This window comes from Coregonus clupeaformis, chromosome 29, assembly GCF_020615455.1.
Source record: "Coregonus clupeaformis isolate EN_2021a chromosome 29, ASM2061545v1, whole genome shotgun sequence".
Classification (NCBI taxonomy): domain Eukaryota; kingdom Metazoa; phylum Chordata; class Actinopteri; order Salmoniformes; family Salmonidae; genus Coregonus; species Coregonus clupeaformis.
The window spans coordinates 48,220,309-48,233,103 of record NC_059220.1 but is presented as its reverse complement, the minus strand read 5'-3'; positions in this window follow the sequence as shown (position 1 = coordinate 48,233,103).

Sequence of the window (12,795 nt, the reverse complement as noted above, 5' to 3'; positions counted from 1 at the left end):
TTGGCTAGTTTGTCTGCTGTCTGAGCAGAGATTTCAGAACAGATTAGCTTTGATTTGCTCTGGGTATTTACTACAAAGAGGAGCAATGGAATTGTCCAGCCTTTAGGAATTGGCCAGTATTTTGATTAAGGTAATTGTCATTGCCCCCTGTTAGGGTCATGCTAATGCAATGCCAGCCACAGAGATCCTCTGTACCCGCTGTGTTCGCTGTCACCACCATGTAACCCAATCTTCTGTGACAAATCATCAGAACCACTGGCCAGAAGACTAAGAGGCACTTGATTCAGACAGCTTTTCAGTTTCAAGCAGAGCAGCTACCCAGAGACCGGGATAACTAATTTTACTTAGAAGAGTAGTGCACAGATATGGTGTTTTCCCCCTGAACCAATACACGCATCTGGTCTGCTGGAGAGGGCACCGTCCTCGAAAACCAGAACACATTTTTGGTTAAAGGCCAACTTGGCCCTATTTGGGTCGAGACTAGGGGATACACGTGGGGAATTATACAAACCACCAACATATGCTACCACATCCAAAACCCTGAGAAACACATACTCGAATTGAAAAAGTCCAAATGCAACATTTTATTTTCCATGCACATATGCAATCCAAATTGGGCCCAGTCAATTATTCCTGCTCCTTATAATATCTTAATATTACAGGACTGGAGAAGTGCCCCCAGGTCCTATCTGTAGAAATATGTGGCAGCCAAAACCACCAATGTGATGTCCTTGTGAAGTTGACAATCAAATGGACAAAAGTAATAAGGGTATTATGGTACCAATACCCATGTTCATCATAATCAATGGCAATAGGGGAGTATTTTGCGAGTGGACTTTTGCTCCAGAGGGTGAATGCTACAAAATACTTAACACGCCTCATTAGGATTGTGATAGAAGTAGCCAATGGCTTATTCAACGTCCTCGGTTTATAGGCCCTAGTTTTGCTGACTTCAGTTTCGGTTGCCAAACAGTAATGTGTTGAGCCAGCATAGACTGGACTATAATGACTTGTTAGACAGGGTGCACACCAGAGGGTCTTTCCAGGGGTTGGGGAACTGGCGAGATGTAGGGTATTATGGCAGTGTGGGAATTCAGTTGAATCCATATTCAAAGGAGTCACAAAAGGCTTTCTGGGTTCAGTGAAAAGAACATGGATTTAATGACGGAACTTGATGTGCCTTTTTATTTCACAGCTGTAAAAAACTGCATTTGTTCTCCCCCGAGTGAATTCGAGAAATAGAACACATAATACCACACAGGCCGACTGTAACAGTAAATAAATATAACTATGAGTATCAGGGAATTCTTCCACTGTGATTGAGAGTGACATATTTCTCCCTTTAATTGTGCACATTGTATTTATGAGTGAATTGTTTGGTGAGTGAGTCAATACAGAGTGAGTTGTGAGTGGGTTGAATCTATGCTGGAGTATCCTTTGTTTTAAGGCATATCTAATGATGTTGTGAGGAGTATCTAATAATTATTTGTATTTGGGTAAGGATTCATATTTATTCTTCAAAGTTTGTAGTGTATCATAGGGGAACACCAAACAATCTTAGTGGAATTTTTTTTACATTGGCAGTCACTTAATCTCAACATTCCACATAAACTATTTTTGTAGACCATAGAATAAAATGTCAAATGTGCATATCAAATCAAAGTGAATATGGAGAGAGCTGTTGCATTCAGTTTCAGAGCATGAACTAGATACACCAGGAGAGTCTTTGCAGGGACACCAGACAGCACTTTCTACACCAGTCTTTTGAATGTAGCAGGGGCATTACATAGCCTGAAAAGCATGGTGGAAAACTGCTATAACCCAGACCTTGTGCTGAAGATGTTCAAATCACTCCTTGCCTTGCTTGAATATTTTCACCTTACAGAAGTTAAATGAATGCATTTTTGTTCACTTAAAGTTACATCACAGAAGACTTGGCTTTGGGGATGCTCTTGAGCCAAAAATTGTCTCCTAAATGGCCAGAAGAATTGTCTAGAAATTACCTAATTCGACAGAAACGGGCACTCCTCCCATGCCCATGAAAAAAAGCTTATATTGCAAAAAAGGTTTGTTAGTCTAAAACTAAGGATTGTGCAAACCATACAGTCAACACAGCCAACAATTAGTAACTTAACTTCCAAAGTGTACCTTTAACAACTGGATCCTGGACATCCTGACGGGCCACCCCCAGGTGGAAAGGGTAGGCAACAACACATATGCCACGCTGATCCTCAACACTGGGGCCGCTCAGGGGTGCGTGCTTAGTCCCCTCCTGTGCTCCCTTTTCACCCACAACTGCGTGGCCAAGCACGACTCCAACACCATCATTAAGTTTGCCGAGGACACAACAGTGGCAGGCCTGATCACCGAACACAATGACATAGCCTATAGGGAGGAGGTCAGAGACCTGGCAGTGTGGTGCCAGGACAACAACCTCTCCTTTAATGTGAGCAAGATAAAGGAGATGATCGTGGACTACAGGAAAAGGAGGGCAGAACAGGCCCCCATTCACATCGACGGGGCTGTAGTGGAGCGGCTCAAGAGTTTCAAGTTCCTTGGTGTCCACATCACCAACAAACTATCATGGTCCAAACACACCAAGACAGTCGTGAAGAGAGCAATATAACACCTTTTCCCCCTCAGGAGACTGAAAAGATTTGGCATGGGTCCCCAGATCCTTAAAATGTTATACAGCTGCACCATTGAGAGCATTCTGACCGGTTGCATCACCACCTGGTATGGTAACAGCTCGGCATCCGACCGTACGGCGCTACAGAGGGTAGTGTGTACGGCCCAATTCATCACTGGGGCCAAGCTTCCTGCCATCCAGGACGTATATACTAGGCGGTGTCAGAGGAAGGCCCAAAAAATGGTAAAAGACTCCAGTCACCCAAGTCATAGACTGTTCTCTCTGCTACCGCAAAGCAAGCAGTACCGGAGCGCCAAGTCTAGGTCCAAAAGGCTCCTTAACAGCTTCTATCCCCAAGCCGTAAGACTGCTGAACAATTAATCAAATGGCCACCCAGACTATTTACATTGACCTCCCCCCTTTGTTTTTACACTGCTGCTACTCGCTGTTTATTACAGTGGGGGCAAAAAGTATTTAGTCAGCCACCAATTGTGCAAGTTCTCCCACTTAAAAAGATGACAGAGACCTGTAATTCTCATCATAGGTACACGTCAATGACAGACAAATTGAAAAGAAAAAATCCAGAAAATCACATTGTAGGATTTTTAATGAATTTATTTGCAAATTATGGTGGAAAATAAGTATTTGGTCACCTACAAACAAGCAAGATTTCTGGCTCTCACAGACCTGTAACTTCTTCTTTAAGAGGCTCCTCTGTCCTCCACTCGTTACTTGTATTAATGGCACCTGTTTGAACTTGTTATCAGTATAAAAGACACCTGTCCACAACCTCAAACAGTCACACTTCAAACTTCACTATGGCCAAGACCAAAGAGCTGTCAAAGGACACCAGAAACAAAATTGTAGACCTGCACCAGGCTGGGAAGACTGAATTTGCAATAGGTAAGCAGCTAGGTTTGAGGAAATCAACTGTGGGAGCAATTATTAGGAAATGGAAGACATACAAGACCACTGATAATCTCCCTCGATCTGGGGCTCCACGCAAGATCTCACCCCGTGGGGTCAAAATGATCACAAGAATGGTGAACAAAAATCCCAGAACCACACGGGGGGGACCTAGTGAATGACCTGCAGAGAGCTGGGACCAAAGTAACAAAGCCTACCATCAGTAACATACTACGCCGCCAGGGACTCAAATCCTGCAGTGCCAGACGTGTCCCCCTGCTTAAGCCAGTACATGTCCAGGCCCGTCTGAAGTTTGCTAGAGTGCATTTGGATGATCCAGAAGAGGATTGGGAGAATGTCATATGGTCAGATGAAACCAAAATATAACTTTTTGGTAAAAACTCAACTCGTCGTGTTTGGAGGACAAAGAATGCTGAGTTGCATCCAAAGAATACCATACCTACTGTGAAGCATTGGGGTGGAAACATCATGCTTTGGGCTGTTTAACTGCAAAGGGACCAGGACGACTGATCCGTGTAAAGGAAAGAATGAATGGGGCCATGTATCGTGAGATTTTGAGTGAAAACCTCCTTCCATCAGCAAGGGCATTGAAGATGAAACATGGCTGGATCTTTCAGCATGACAATGATCCCAAACACACCGCCCGGGCAACGAAGGAGTGGCTTCGTAAGAAGCATTTCAAGGTCCTGGAGTGGCCTAGCCAGTCTCCAGATCTCAACACCATAGAAAATCTTTGGAGGGAGTTGAAAGTCTGTGTTGCCCAGCGACAGCCCCAAAACATCACTGCTCTAGAGGAGATCTGCATGGAGGAATGGGCCAAAATACCAGCAACAGTGTGTGAAAACCTTGTGAAGACTTACAGAAAACGTTTGACCTGTGTCATTGCCAACAAAGGGTATATAACAAAGTATTGAAAAACTTTTGTTATTGACCAAATACTTATTTTCACCATAATTTGCAAATAAATTCATTAAAAATCCTACAATGTGATTTTCTGGGAAAAAAATTCAACAAATAAAATTTTAGTTGATTTGATTTAACTTCAAATCTTGTATGTTCTTAAGATGATTTATGCGTGTACAGTACAGATTACTAAGTATAAGGCTACATTTGTTTCAGGCAAGAATCCAGCTATACCCTTGTGATTTAAAATGTTTAATTCCCAAATAAATTGCATGCAGGGATTTTTCTCTCTCGCACAGTATTTGACTACTAACACATATTATTACACTCAAAAGTGTAATTGCTCTCCTACCCTTTTGTATCGCCCTGCATTTTTAGGGCCTTAAGCACAATGAAATTATCTTCAAATTATATTTTCAGCTTGTCAATAATATCATAAAGTTGTTTAACGGTCATAAATTTGTATTTTATTAAATAAATCAGCATTTTGGGCATGGGAACAGTTTTACTCTGGGCCTGTCAAAGCTTAGGTAATGGAATGAGCTGGAGAGGATCACACCGATTCACTAAGTGTTAACTCGAGGCTAACTTTATGAGCTTTTCGGCGTTGTTGGATATTACTTGATGAGGCAGGCCCTATTGGGCACCATTCCATTATATACAGTCAGATATCTTATACTCTTTATTGCCTTTTTGTTTCATATTTATGGCATGGATTGTCTGGGGAAAATAAAAGAAGCAAATTGCTCCATCGGGATAGATAATCACTTGCCGTTTTTTTAGGGGCTCGAAGGTCAAATCCAGGCATTGTTTAGATAATGTGTAAAATTTGGACTTTCTCCTTTCATAATGTTTTATTTTCTCTTTGACCTTACTCTGACATTTTCCCATGGTCCTTTGTGAACAACAGCGATTGGTTTAATCGGCCATTAGATGTAATTCTGACTTTGAACTCACTATCAATTGCTCCCAAATTTACATTCTCAAGAAAACATTGTTTTTTACCAGTGTCTTGTAAAGTAGAGCTATAGGTTTGCTTGGTGAACCATTATGTATCCTTAATTGTAATAGCACTATAAGGTCTTAGTTGTCATTCTACCAAGGGCAAACCAAGTTTACTGCATGTTTGTGCTCAAAATTACCCCATTTCCTTTCCTCTCTCAATTCAATCAATTGCAGATGGTGGATTTTCGGGTAACCCTTTTGTAAGTGGTTTTGATTTGCATAGCAGTGTGCCCTGTATAGAGGGAGTTGACACCTGATATAGAAACGGCAGTCACATGGCCTTTAACACAGTAATGATGAACCTTAAACACTTGTAATATTGCCCATGTATAGAAATAGGATTGTTTCTGAGTGTCCATTGTCTCAAAAGGGCCGTGGCAAATCACTACATACTTTAACTTAACTTGCTCCCTTTTCCCAGCCTAGTTATCGTAAATAAGAAATTGGCTCACATTCTTGCTCCTCTGTGAAATGAAAGTCGAATCAAATTCAGATTACTTGTCAAGAGAGAGCCAGAGCACGTTAACCTTAATGGCGTGTTGGCAATAAGAAAGGTGTAAATGCTTTAAGTCATATGAAATCGAAATCCACCATGAGTTTTAGCACATTTGTAGGGCTGACTTGCAAAATTCACAGCAAATTTGTCTCCATTTGACATGGGCATTTTGAAATCATCTTAGTCATACGGCGGTGTTTGCATGTATTAGGTCATACAGTTAAGCACGCATCACTTTTAAATATTCACCCCTCGGAGAGCTATAGGCCTATGACTAACAACCTTAAGATATAGCCCTATGGTCGAATGCGGCCTGGTTCTATTGTGTCTCTCTCTGACAGTCAAAAGGTGAAGAGGTCACACACCAAGTGGAAGTGATTTTCATCGAGACCCGCTTTCACCTTCCTGGCCTTCCCCTTGTTCTTTTCTATATTGGGGCAGCAGTTTTTCTGCCGCACCAGTTTCCCTTTTCCTTGCAGGAGGAAGCCAGGGTGGACCGGTCCCCCTCGGGCCGCTGTGTCTGTCAGTCCCTCGTCCGCTCATCCTGCCGTCCTCTACTTTACCCCCCGGCCAGGGACATTAAACGTGTCATCGCGTAGGCCACCGTCTACCGCATGCAGCATCCCAAAACACTGACACACACATACATTGACCCCTTCCACAGTCTTCTGGGAGTCTGCCCTAAATCATTCCATTTGTACAGTAGTTGTGAATGACATCTCTGTCAGCCACAGAGGTAAAAGTGCCGTTTAAAGGCTATAAAAGTCAGGTACGGTCATACAAAGGTCACATTTGACTGAAAAGCTTGGCAACCTTTTTGGAAGTGTGTTAGATCCCTCCAGCTTTTACAGTATGAGAGATTGTCTTAATGTCTTATTCATTTCACCATTTGGAATGTACTATTTATCCTCTCTGCGGGGAGGGAAGGGGGCATTGTTACGAAGGACACTCCTGTGTCCTCCTTGCCCTCTCAGCCACCTGCAGCGGCAGGCCAGACTAGGGAAGTGTCACGTACACTGTCCCAAGGCTGCTGCCGCCTGGCCAGCTGTGTGTGTGTGTGTGTGTGTGTGTGTGTGTGTGTGTGTGTGTGTGTGTGTGTGTGTGTGTGTGTGTGTGTGTGTGTGTGTGTGTGTGTGTGTGTGTGTGTGTGTGTGTGTGTGTGTGTGGATGACCAGTACAGTACGTGTCCCTGGCTTGTCCCACCGGAGGGTCAGACAGGGAGATGTTGACGGACTGATGAGTTCCTGGCTGCTAGAGGAGCGGTGAGCAACAGGGTTCGCCATCCTGTGAATTCTGCTTCTCCCCATAGCCAGCCCCAGAGCTGCTTCCCAACTGCATGATCCACCACAACACAAAACCTGACGGAGGATATCTAATAAACAGGGCCTACCACTACATAATGTCATAGCCTGTACCGTCTGAGACTAGTAATCCACTATTGTGTTTATGTATGTGATACTACATCTAACAATGTTATTGAGGTGTAATTTTATGAGAGACCGCATTGCTTGTTACCATGAAGACTGCACTGGGTACATAAATAAAAGCTATACATCGACCACAAAGGCTTAAGGTAGCTTCGTATACTAAAGTCCCCTTCTGAGTCAGTGGTACAACCACAGCCAAGGCTACCCACAGTAACTGTCCTTTGGTGCCAGATATATGAGAAACTGAAGTGCTTCTCAATACATGCGTTTGTTGATTGGATTTTGAGCTGTACTGAAAAAGATTAGAAAAATAGTAAATACAGATTTGAAGTAACTTGTTTGCAAGGATGAAAAAGCATCACTCAAAGTGGTTTGTTTACAATTATTTAAATTCAGAAATCTCTCTCCCTCTCTTGCTCTGTCTGGGAGAAACGGAAAGAGCACGGTACAGCTGCTGTGTCCCCATTGACAGAATTGGTGAACTTCAGGAAAAGTCTGCACCCAGATGCACTGCTATATTTACACTCATATTACTGTACTGTTTTTGGGACAAAGAGACAGCCAGTATCTAGTTATCATGATTGTGTGGTTAACAAAATGTTCACACTGTCTGAAACATATAGTATGAAGTGATGGACCACATCAGCCATAGAAGTTAAATGTATACTCTCAGCCTTTGTAATAATGCAGAGTTGTATCGCTCAACATACTTTTATTCTGACAGTGCATTGGGAAAGTATTCAGACCAATTCCCATTTTACACATTACAGCCTTATTCAAAAATATACGTAAGTATTTAGACCCTTTGCTATCAGACTCGAAATTGAGCTCAGGTGCATCCTGTTTACACTGATCATCCTTGAGATGTTTCTACAACTTGATTGTAGTCCACCTGTGGTAAATTCAATTGATTGGACATGATTTGGAAAGGCACACACCTGTCTATATAAGGTCCCACAGTTGACAATGCATGTCAGAGCAAAAACAAAGCCATGAGGTCAAAGGAATTGTCTGTAGAGCTCTGAGACAGGATTGTGTCGAGGCACAGATCTGGGGAAGGCTACCAAAACATTTCTGCAGCATTGAAGGTCCCCAAAAACACAGGGGGCTCCATCATTCTTAAATGGAAGAAGTTTGGAACCACCAAGACTCTTCCTAGAGCTGGCCGCCCGGCCAAACTTAGCAATCGGAGGAGAAGGGCCTTGGTCAGGGAGGTGTCCAAGAACCCAATGGTCACTCTAACAGAGCTCCAGAGTTCCTCTGTGGAGATGGGAGAAACTTCCAGAAGGACAACCATCTCTGCAACACTCCACCAATCAGGCCTTTATGGTAGAGTGGCCAGGCGGAAGCCACTCCTCAGTAAAAGGCACATGACGGCCCACTTGGAGTTTGCCAAAAGGCACCTAAAGGACTCTCAGACCATAACAAACAAGATTCTTTGGTCTGATGAAACCAAGATTGAATTCTTTGGCCTGAATGCCAATCGTCACGTCTGGAGGAAACCTGGCACCATCCCTACGGTGAAGCATGCATCATGCTGTGGGGATGATTTTCAGCAGCAGGGTCTGGGAGACTAGTCAGAATGGAGGGAAATATGAACGGAGCAAAGTACAGTGAGATCCTTGATGAAAAGCTGCTCCTCAGACCGGGGCGAAGCTTCACCTTCCAACAGGACAACGACCCAAAGCACAAAGCCAAGACAACGCAGGAGTGGTATTATTATTTATTGTCTTTTTTTGTGTGTGTTTTTTTGGTATTCTTTCTTAAAACTGCATTGTTGGTTAAGGGCTTGTAAGTAAGCATTTCACTGTAAGGTCTACACCTGTTGTATTCGGCGCATGTAACAAATACAATTTGAATTGATTTGATTTGATTTGAATACTGGGGATCAGAATATTCCATATGGGTCTGGATCCAGGGACAGACTGGGACCAGAAATTGCCAGGGCATTTCTAACACACTGGCCCATTTTCTCCCTCGAGGCCCCCACTATTAGCCATTTTGTGCAACAAAAGGAACTATTTAGACAGGCTGTGCTAAAGATGGACCAACCCATCTGGCGAACTACCCTATGGCCAGTCAGTTTCTGACTGGACTTCTTCAGCAGTCACCAGGACCAATGTAACAGAGTCAAAGAACACTTGTCGAAGACATTCTAATGGTCTTTAAAACCGCAGATTATTTGACTCATTCCATTCGTTTCATACTATTTATTAACAGTTAATGATCTGACATATCTTACATCCCCACTGTGATCATTGCAGTGTGATAACGGCATAACACATTGCATGAGACAAATGTTAATGTGTGTTAAAATATCTAATGTCATGTAATTTGGGTGGGCAAGGGACTGAACCACTGAATTGATTAACGTCAAATGCTTCAATGCCCCGGTTTTGAAATCAAACATAACGTGATTATTAGAACACAGTATAGCGGTCCCAAAGCAAACAGCACTAATAGCAAATAGTAGGGCGTCTAATAATGAACACTGAATTGACACAAAGTTAACCAATAACCAAAATCGTCTCTGGATTGGAATGTTTTGTACCTACCGACTTAAGAATCATAATAGTTAAATATGTATGCACACAAAATTAAGTTGTATGATTTCAAGGTGGGAACTATAATGTGCATTCCAAGGTAAGGATTTCTAGGAAATTCATGTACTGTATGTATCCATGGCTTTCATCTGCAACAATTTATACTCTATTTACAAAAACTCATTCATGACACATCCAACTCATCCATTACAGCTCACCAGAGCATGTTCAAAGCATTACAGCACACTTGAAATGTCAAATGGAACTGAGTTGAATGAGAGTTTGGGACTAGAAGGTTCTATCTGCAAAAAGAGGATTCTAAGATAATTGGCTTTAAAGTTCCAAACCCTCATTGGTTTGAATGGTGTCAGCAATTTTGATCTTGTATTCTTTTGAACTTTACAACATGAATTTGGGGTATTTAGTGTACTATATAGGTAGAGAACATTGAATAGAACAAATTATGACAAAAATGCAGATAGAACCTTATAGTCCTAAGATCTCAGTATAGGAAAGATTGAGCTAATTGATGTACTACATACTCAATTGTCAGTGTGCAGATCTTGTGATTCATTTTCATAGCTTTTTTTACATAATTGCACTAAAATATATGTTGGATGTAACATGAAGCTTTTATGATGCTCTGTCACTTTATGTCATGTTTATATATGAGTCAGTGACTCATTTATGGATGTTTTATGATAAGTGTTATAAATATTTTCACCCTTAACTTGTTCTAGTAGTGGCTGTATGGTTGATGGTATTGGGTTATAAACGGGGTCAGTTTAGTCTTTACATTTTCAAACTTCATCATGGCTTAGGTTTGGAGGACGGGCAAACTACCCGCCCTCCAAGACATATACAGCACCCAATTTCACAGGAAGGCCAAAAAGATCATCAAGGACATCAACCACCCGAGCCACTGCGTGTTCACCCCGTTATCATCCAGAAGGCAAGGTCAGTACAGGTGCACCAAAGCTGGGACCGAGAGAATGAAAAACAGCTTCTATCTCAAGGCCATCAGACTGTTAAATAGCCATCACTAGCACATTAGAGGCTGCTGCTGCCTATTGAAATCACTGGCCACTTTAATAATGTTTACATATCTTAAACTACTCATCTCATATGTATATACTGCATTCTATTCTATAATATTCTACTGTATCTTAGTCCATGCCGCTCTGTCATTGCTTGACCATATATGTATATATTCTTAAATCCCATTCCTTACTAGTTTTGTGTGTATTGGGTATATGTTGTGAAATTGTTAGATATTACTTGTTAGATATTACTGCACTGTCGGAACTAGAAGCACAAGCATTTCGCTACACCCGCTATAACATCTGCTAAACATGTGTATGTGACAAATACAATTTGATTTGCTTAGATCATCACTTTCCCCAATCAGTACTATCGGACCCAGCACCAAGGGGTTCTTGGATAACTCCAACACGTAGATTGAGAAGGTTCACTGCAGGCACGTTCCAAACACTCCCAGTGTGTTGATCATGTGATAACAGTGTGAAAGCTCAGCCAGGGGGCCTCTAGGTCTGCGTCCCAAATGGCACCCCTATTCCCTATGAGCCCTGGTCAAAAGTAGTGCACTAAATAGGGAATATGATGCCATTTGGGATGCAAGAGAATAAAAAACAGCTGCAGGTTAGAAACTCAAATGAAACATCAGTGTAGTAAAGGGCTCCAAGGAGACGTTGAGCAAAGTAAAAGGTGTTAGCACGTGAGATACGCTTTTGCTTCATATCCCCAAGAGGTACTACCATAACGTACTGTAGGTTTCTCTGGATTTTACGAGCTAGGGTTTAATTATTGTATTATTTCAGAAACAGGGGCAATTTAGGCATGCTTTGCAGTGCAATCTCATCTGATTTCATATACCACCAGACCGTACAGTTATCATAGGTTCCACAGTCTATAAATAATACTTTTTACTTTTTCATTTTAACAAACCATAAGCAATGGTAAATCTTAGCGCTGTTGCGTGTGGCGCTATTGCTTGTGGGGTGGGGGGGTATTTGTATAATTTTCATGCCGTGAATTATAATACCTGATGATGATGATAATAGTGATGATGACGACGATGATGACGGGGACGACAATTGTAATATTTGTCATATTTGTTTATTCAAATGTGTCGTTCTGTGAAAGAGAAGAAGTTCCCACCTGCCAGCCTCTAGACTTAAATGAATATTTGGTAGGCTAAGTCATGTTGCTCCCTTACGTCTGTACATGCCTTTCAACTTACAAAAATGCTTGGCCATCTAACCTGAAATATGAAAACTATGTTTCAGATGACAGTTTTTGTTCCCCAGAAACAGTTATGGTAGGTTACAGGTTGTCTTTCTCCTCTAACATTGTTGGTCCGGTTTTGAAATGATCTGAGAACATTGCTTTTCAAACTATGCCACGAAAAGTATAGCAACCTTTTCAACACTTTGATACTGATTTGATACTGTCTGAATGTTTCTGGAAACGTTCCATTACATTTGGGGGAACGTTTGTTGTTGGCTGGGGTGTGGTATCATATAGTCATTGGGTGTCATGCATTTGATCTCTACATTGGGGAGAATTTGGAAGAATGAGATCATCTATTGAGGTGTCATTAGTATCATGTGACTGATCTTTTAATGTTGTTAATTATGTCTTTCACATGCATAGTGGGAAGTGACAACTTGTGAGAGCTTCAAAAGGGATGAGAGCGATAGGGTGCAAGGTAACGGCTAATGTTTGTACCTGTCCTTTCATGTTCACAATACACATGTCTGATGGTCCTGTTAACACCTAATGTTGTCAGTGAAGTTAGCTACCTGCCACCAAAGTCACATTGCCAAGTGTTAAATCAACTCCTAA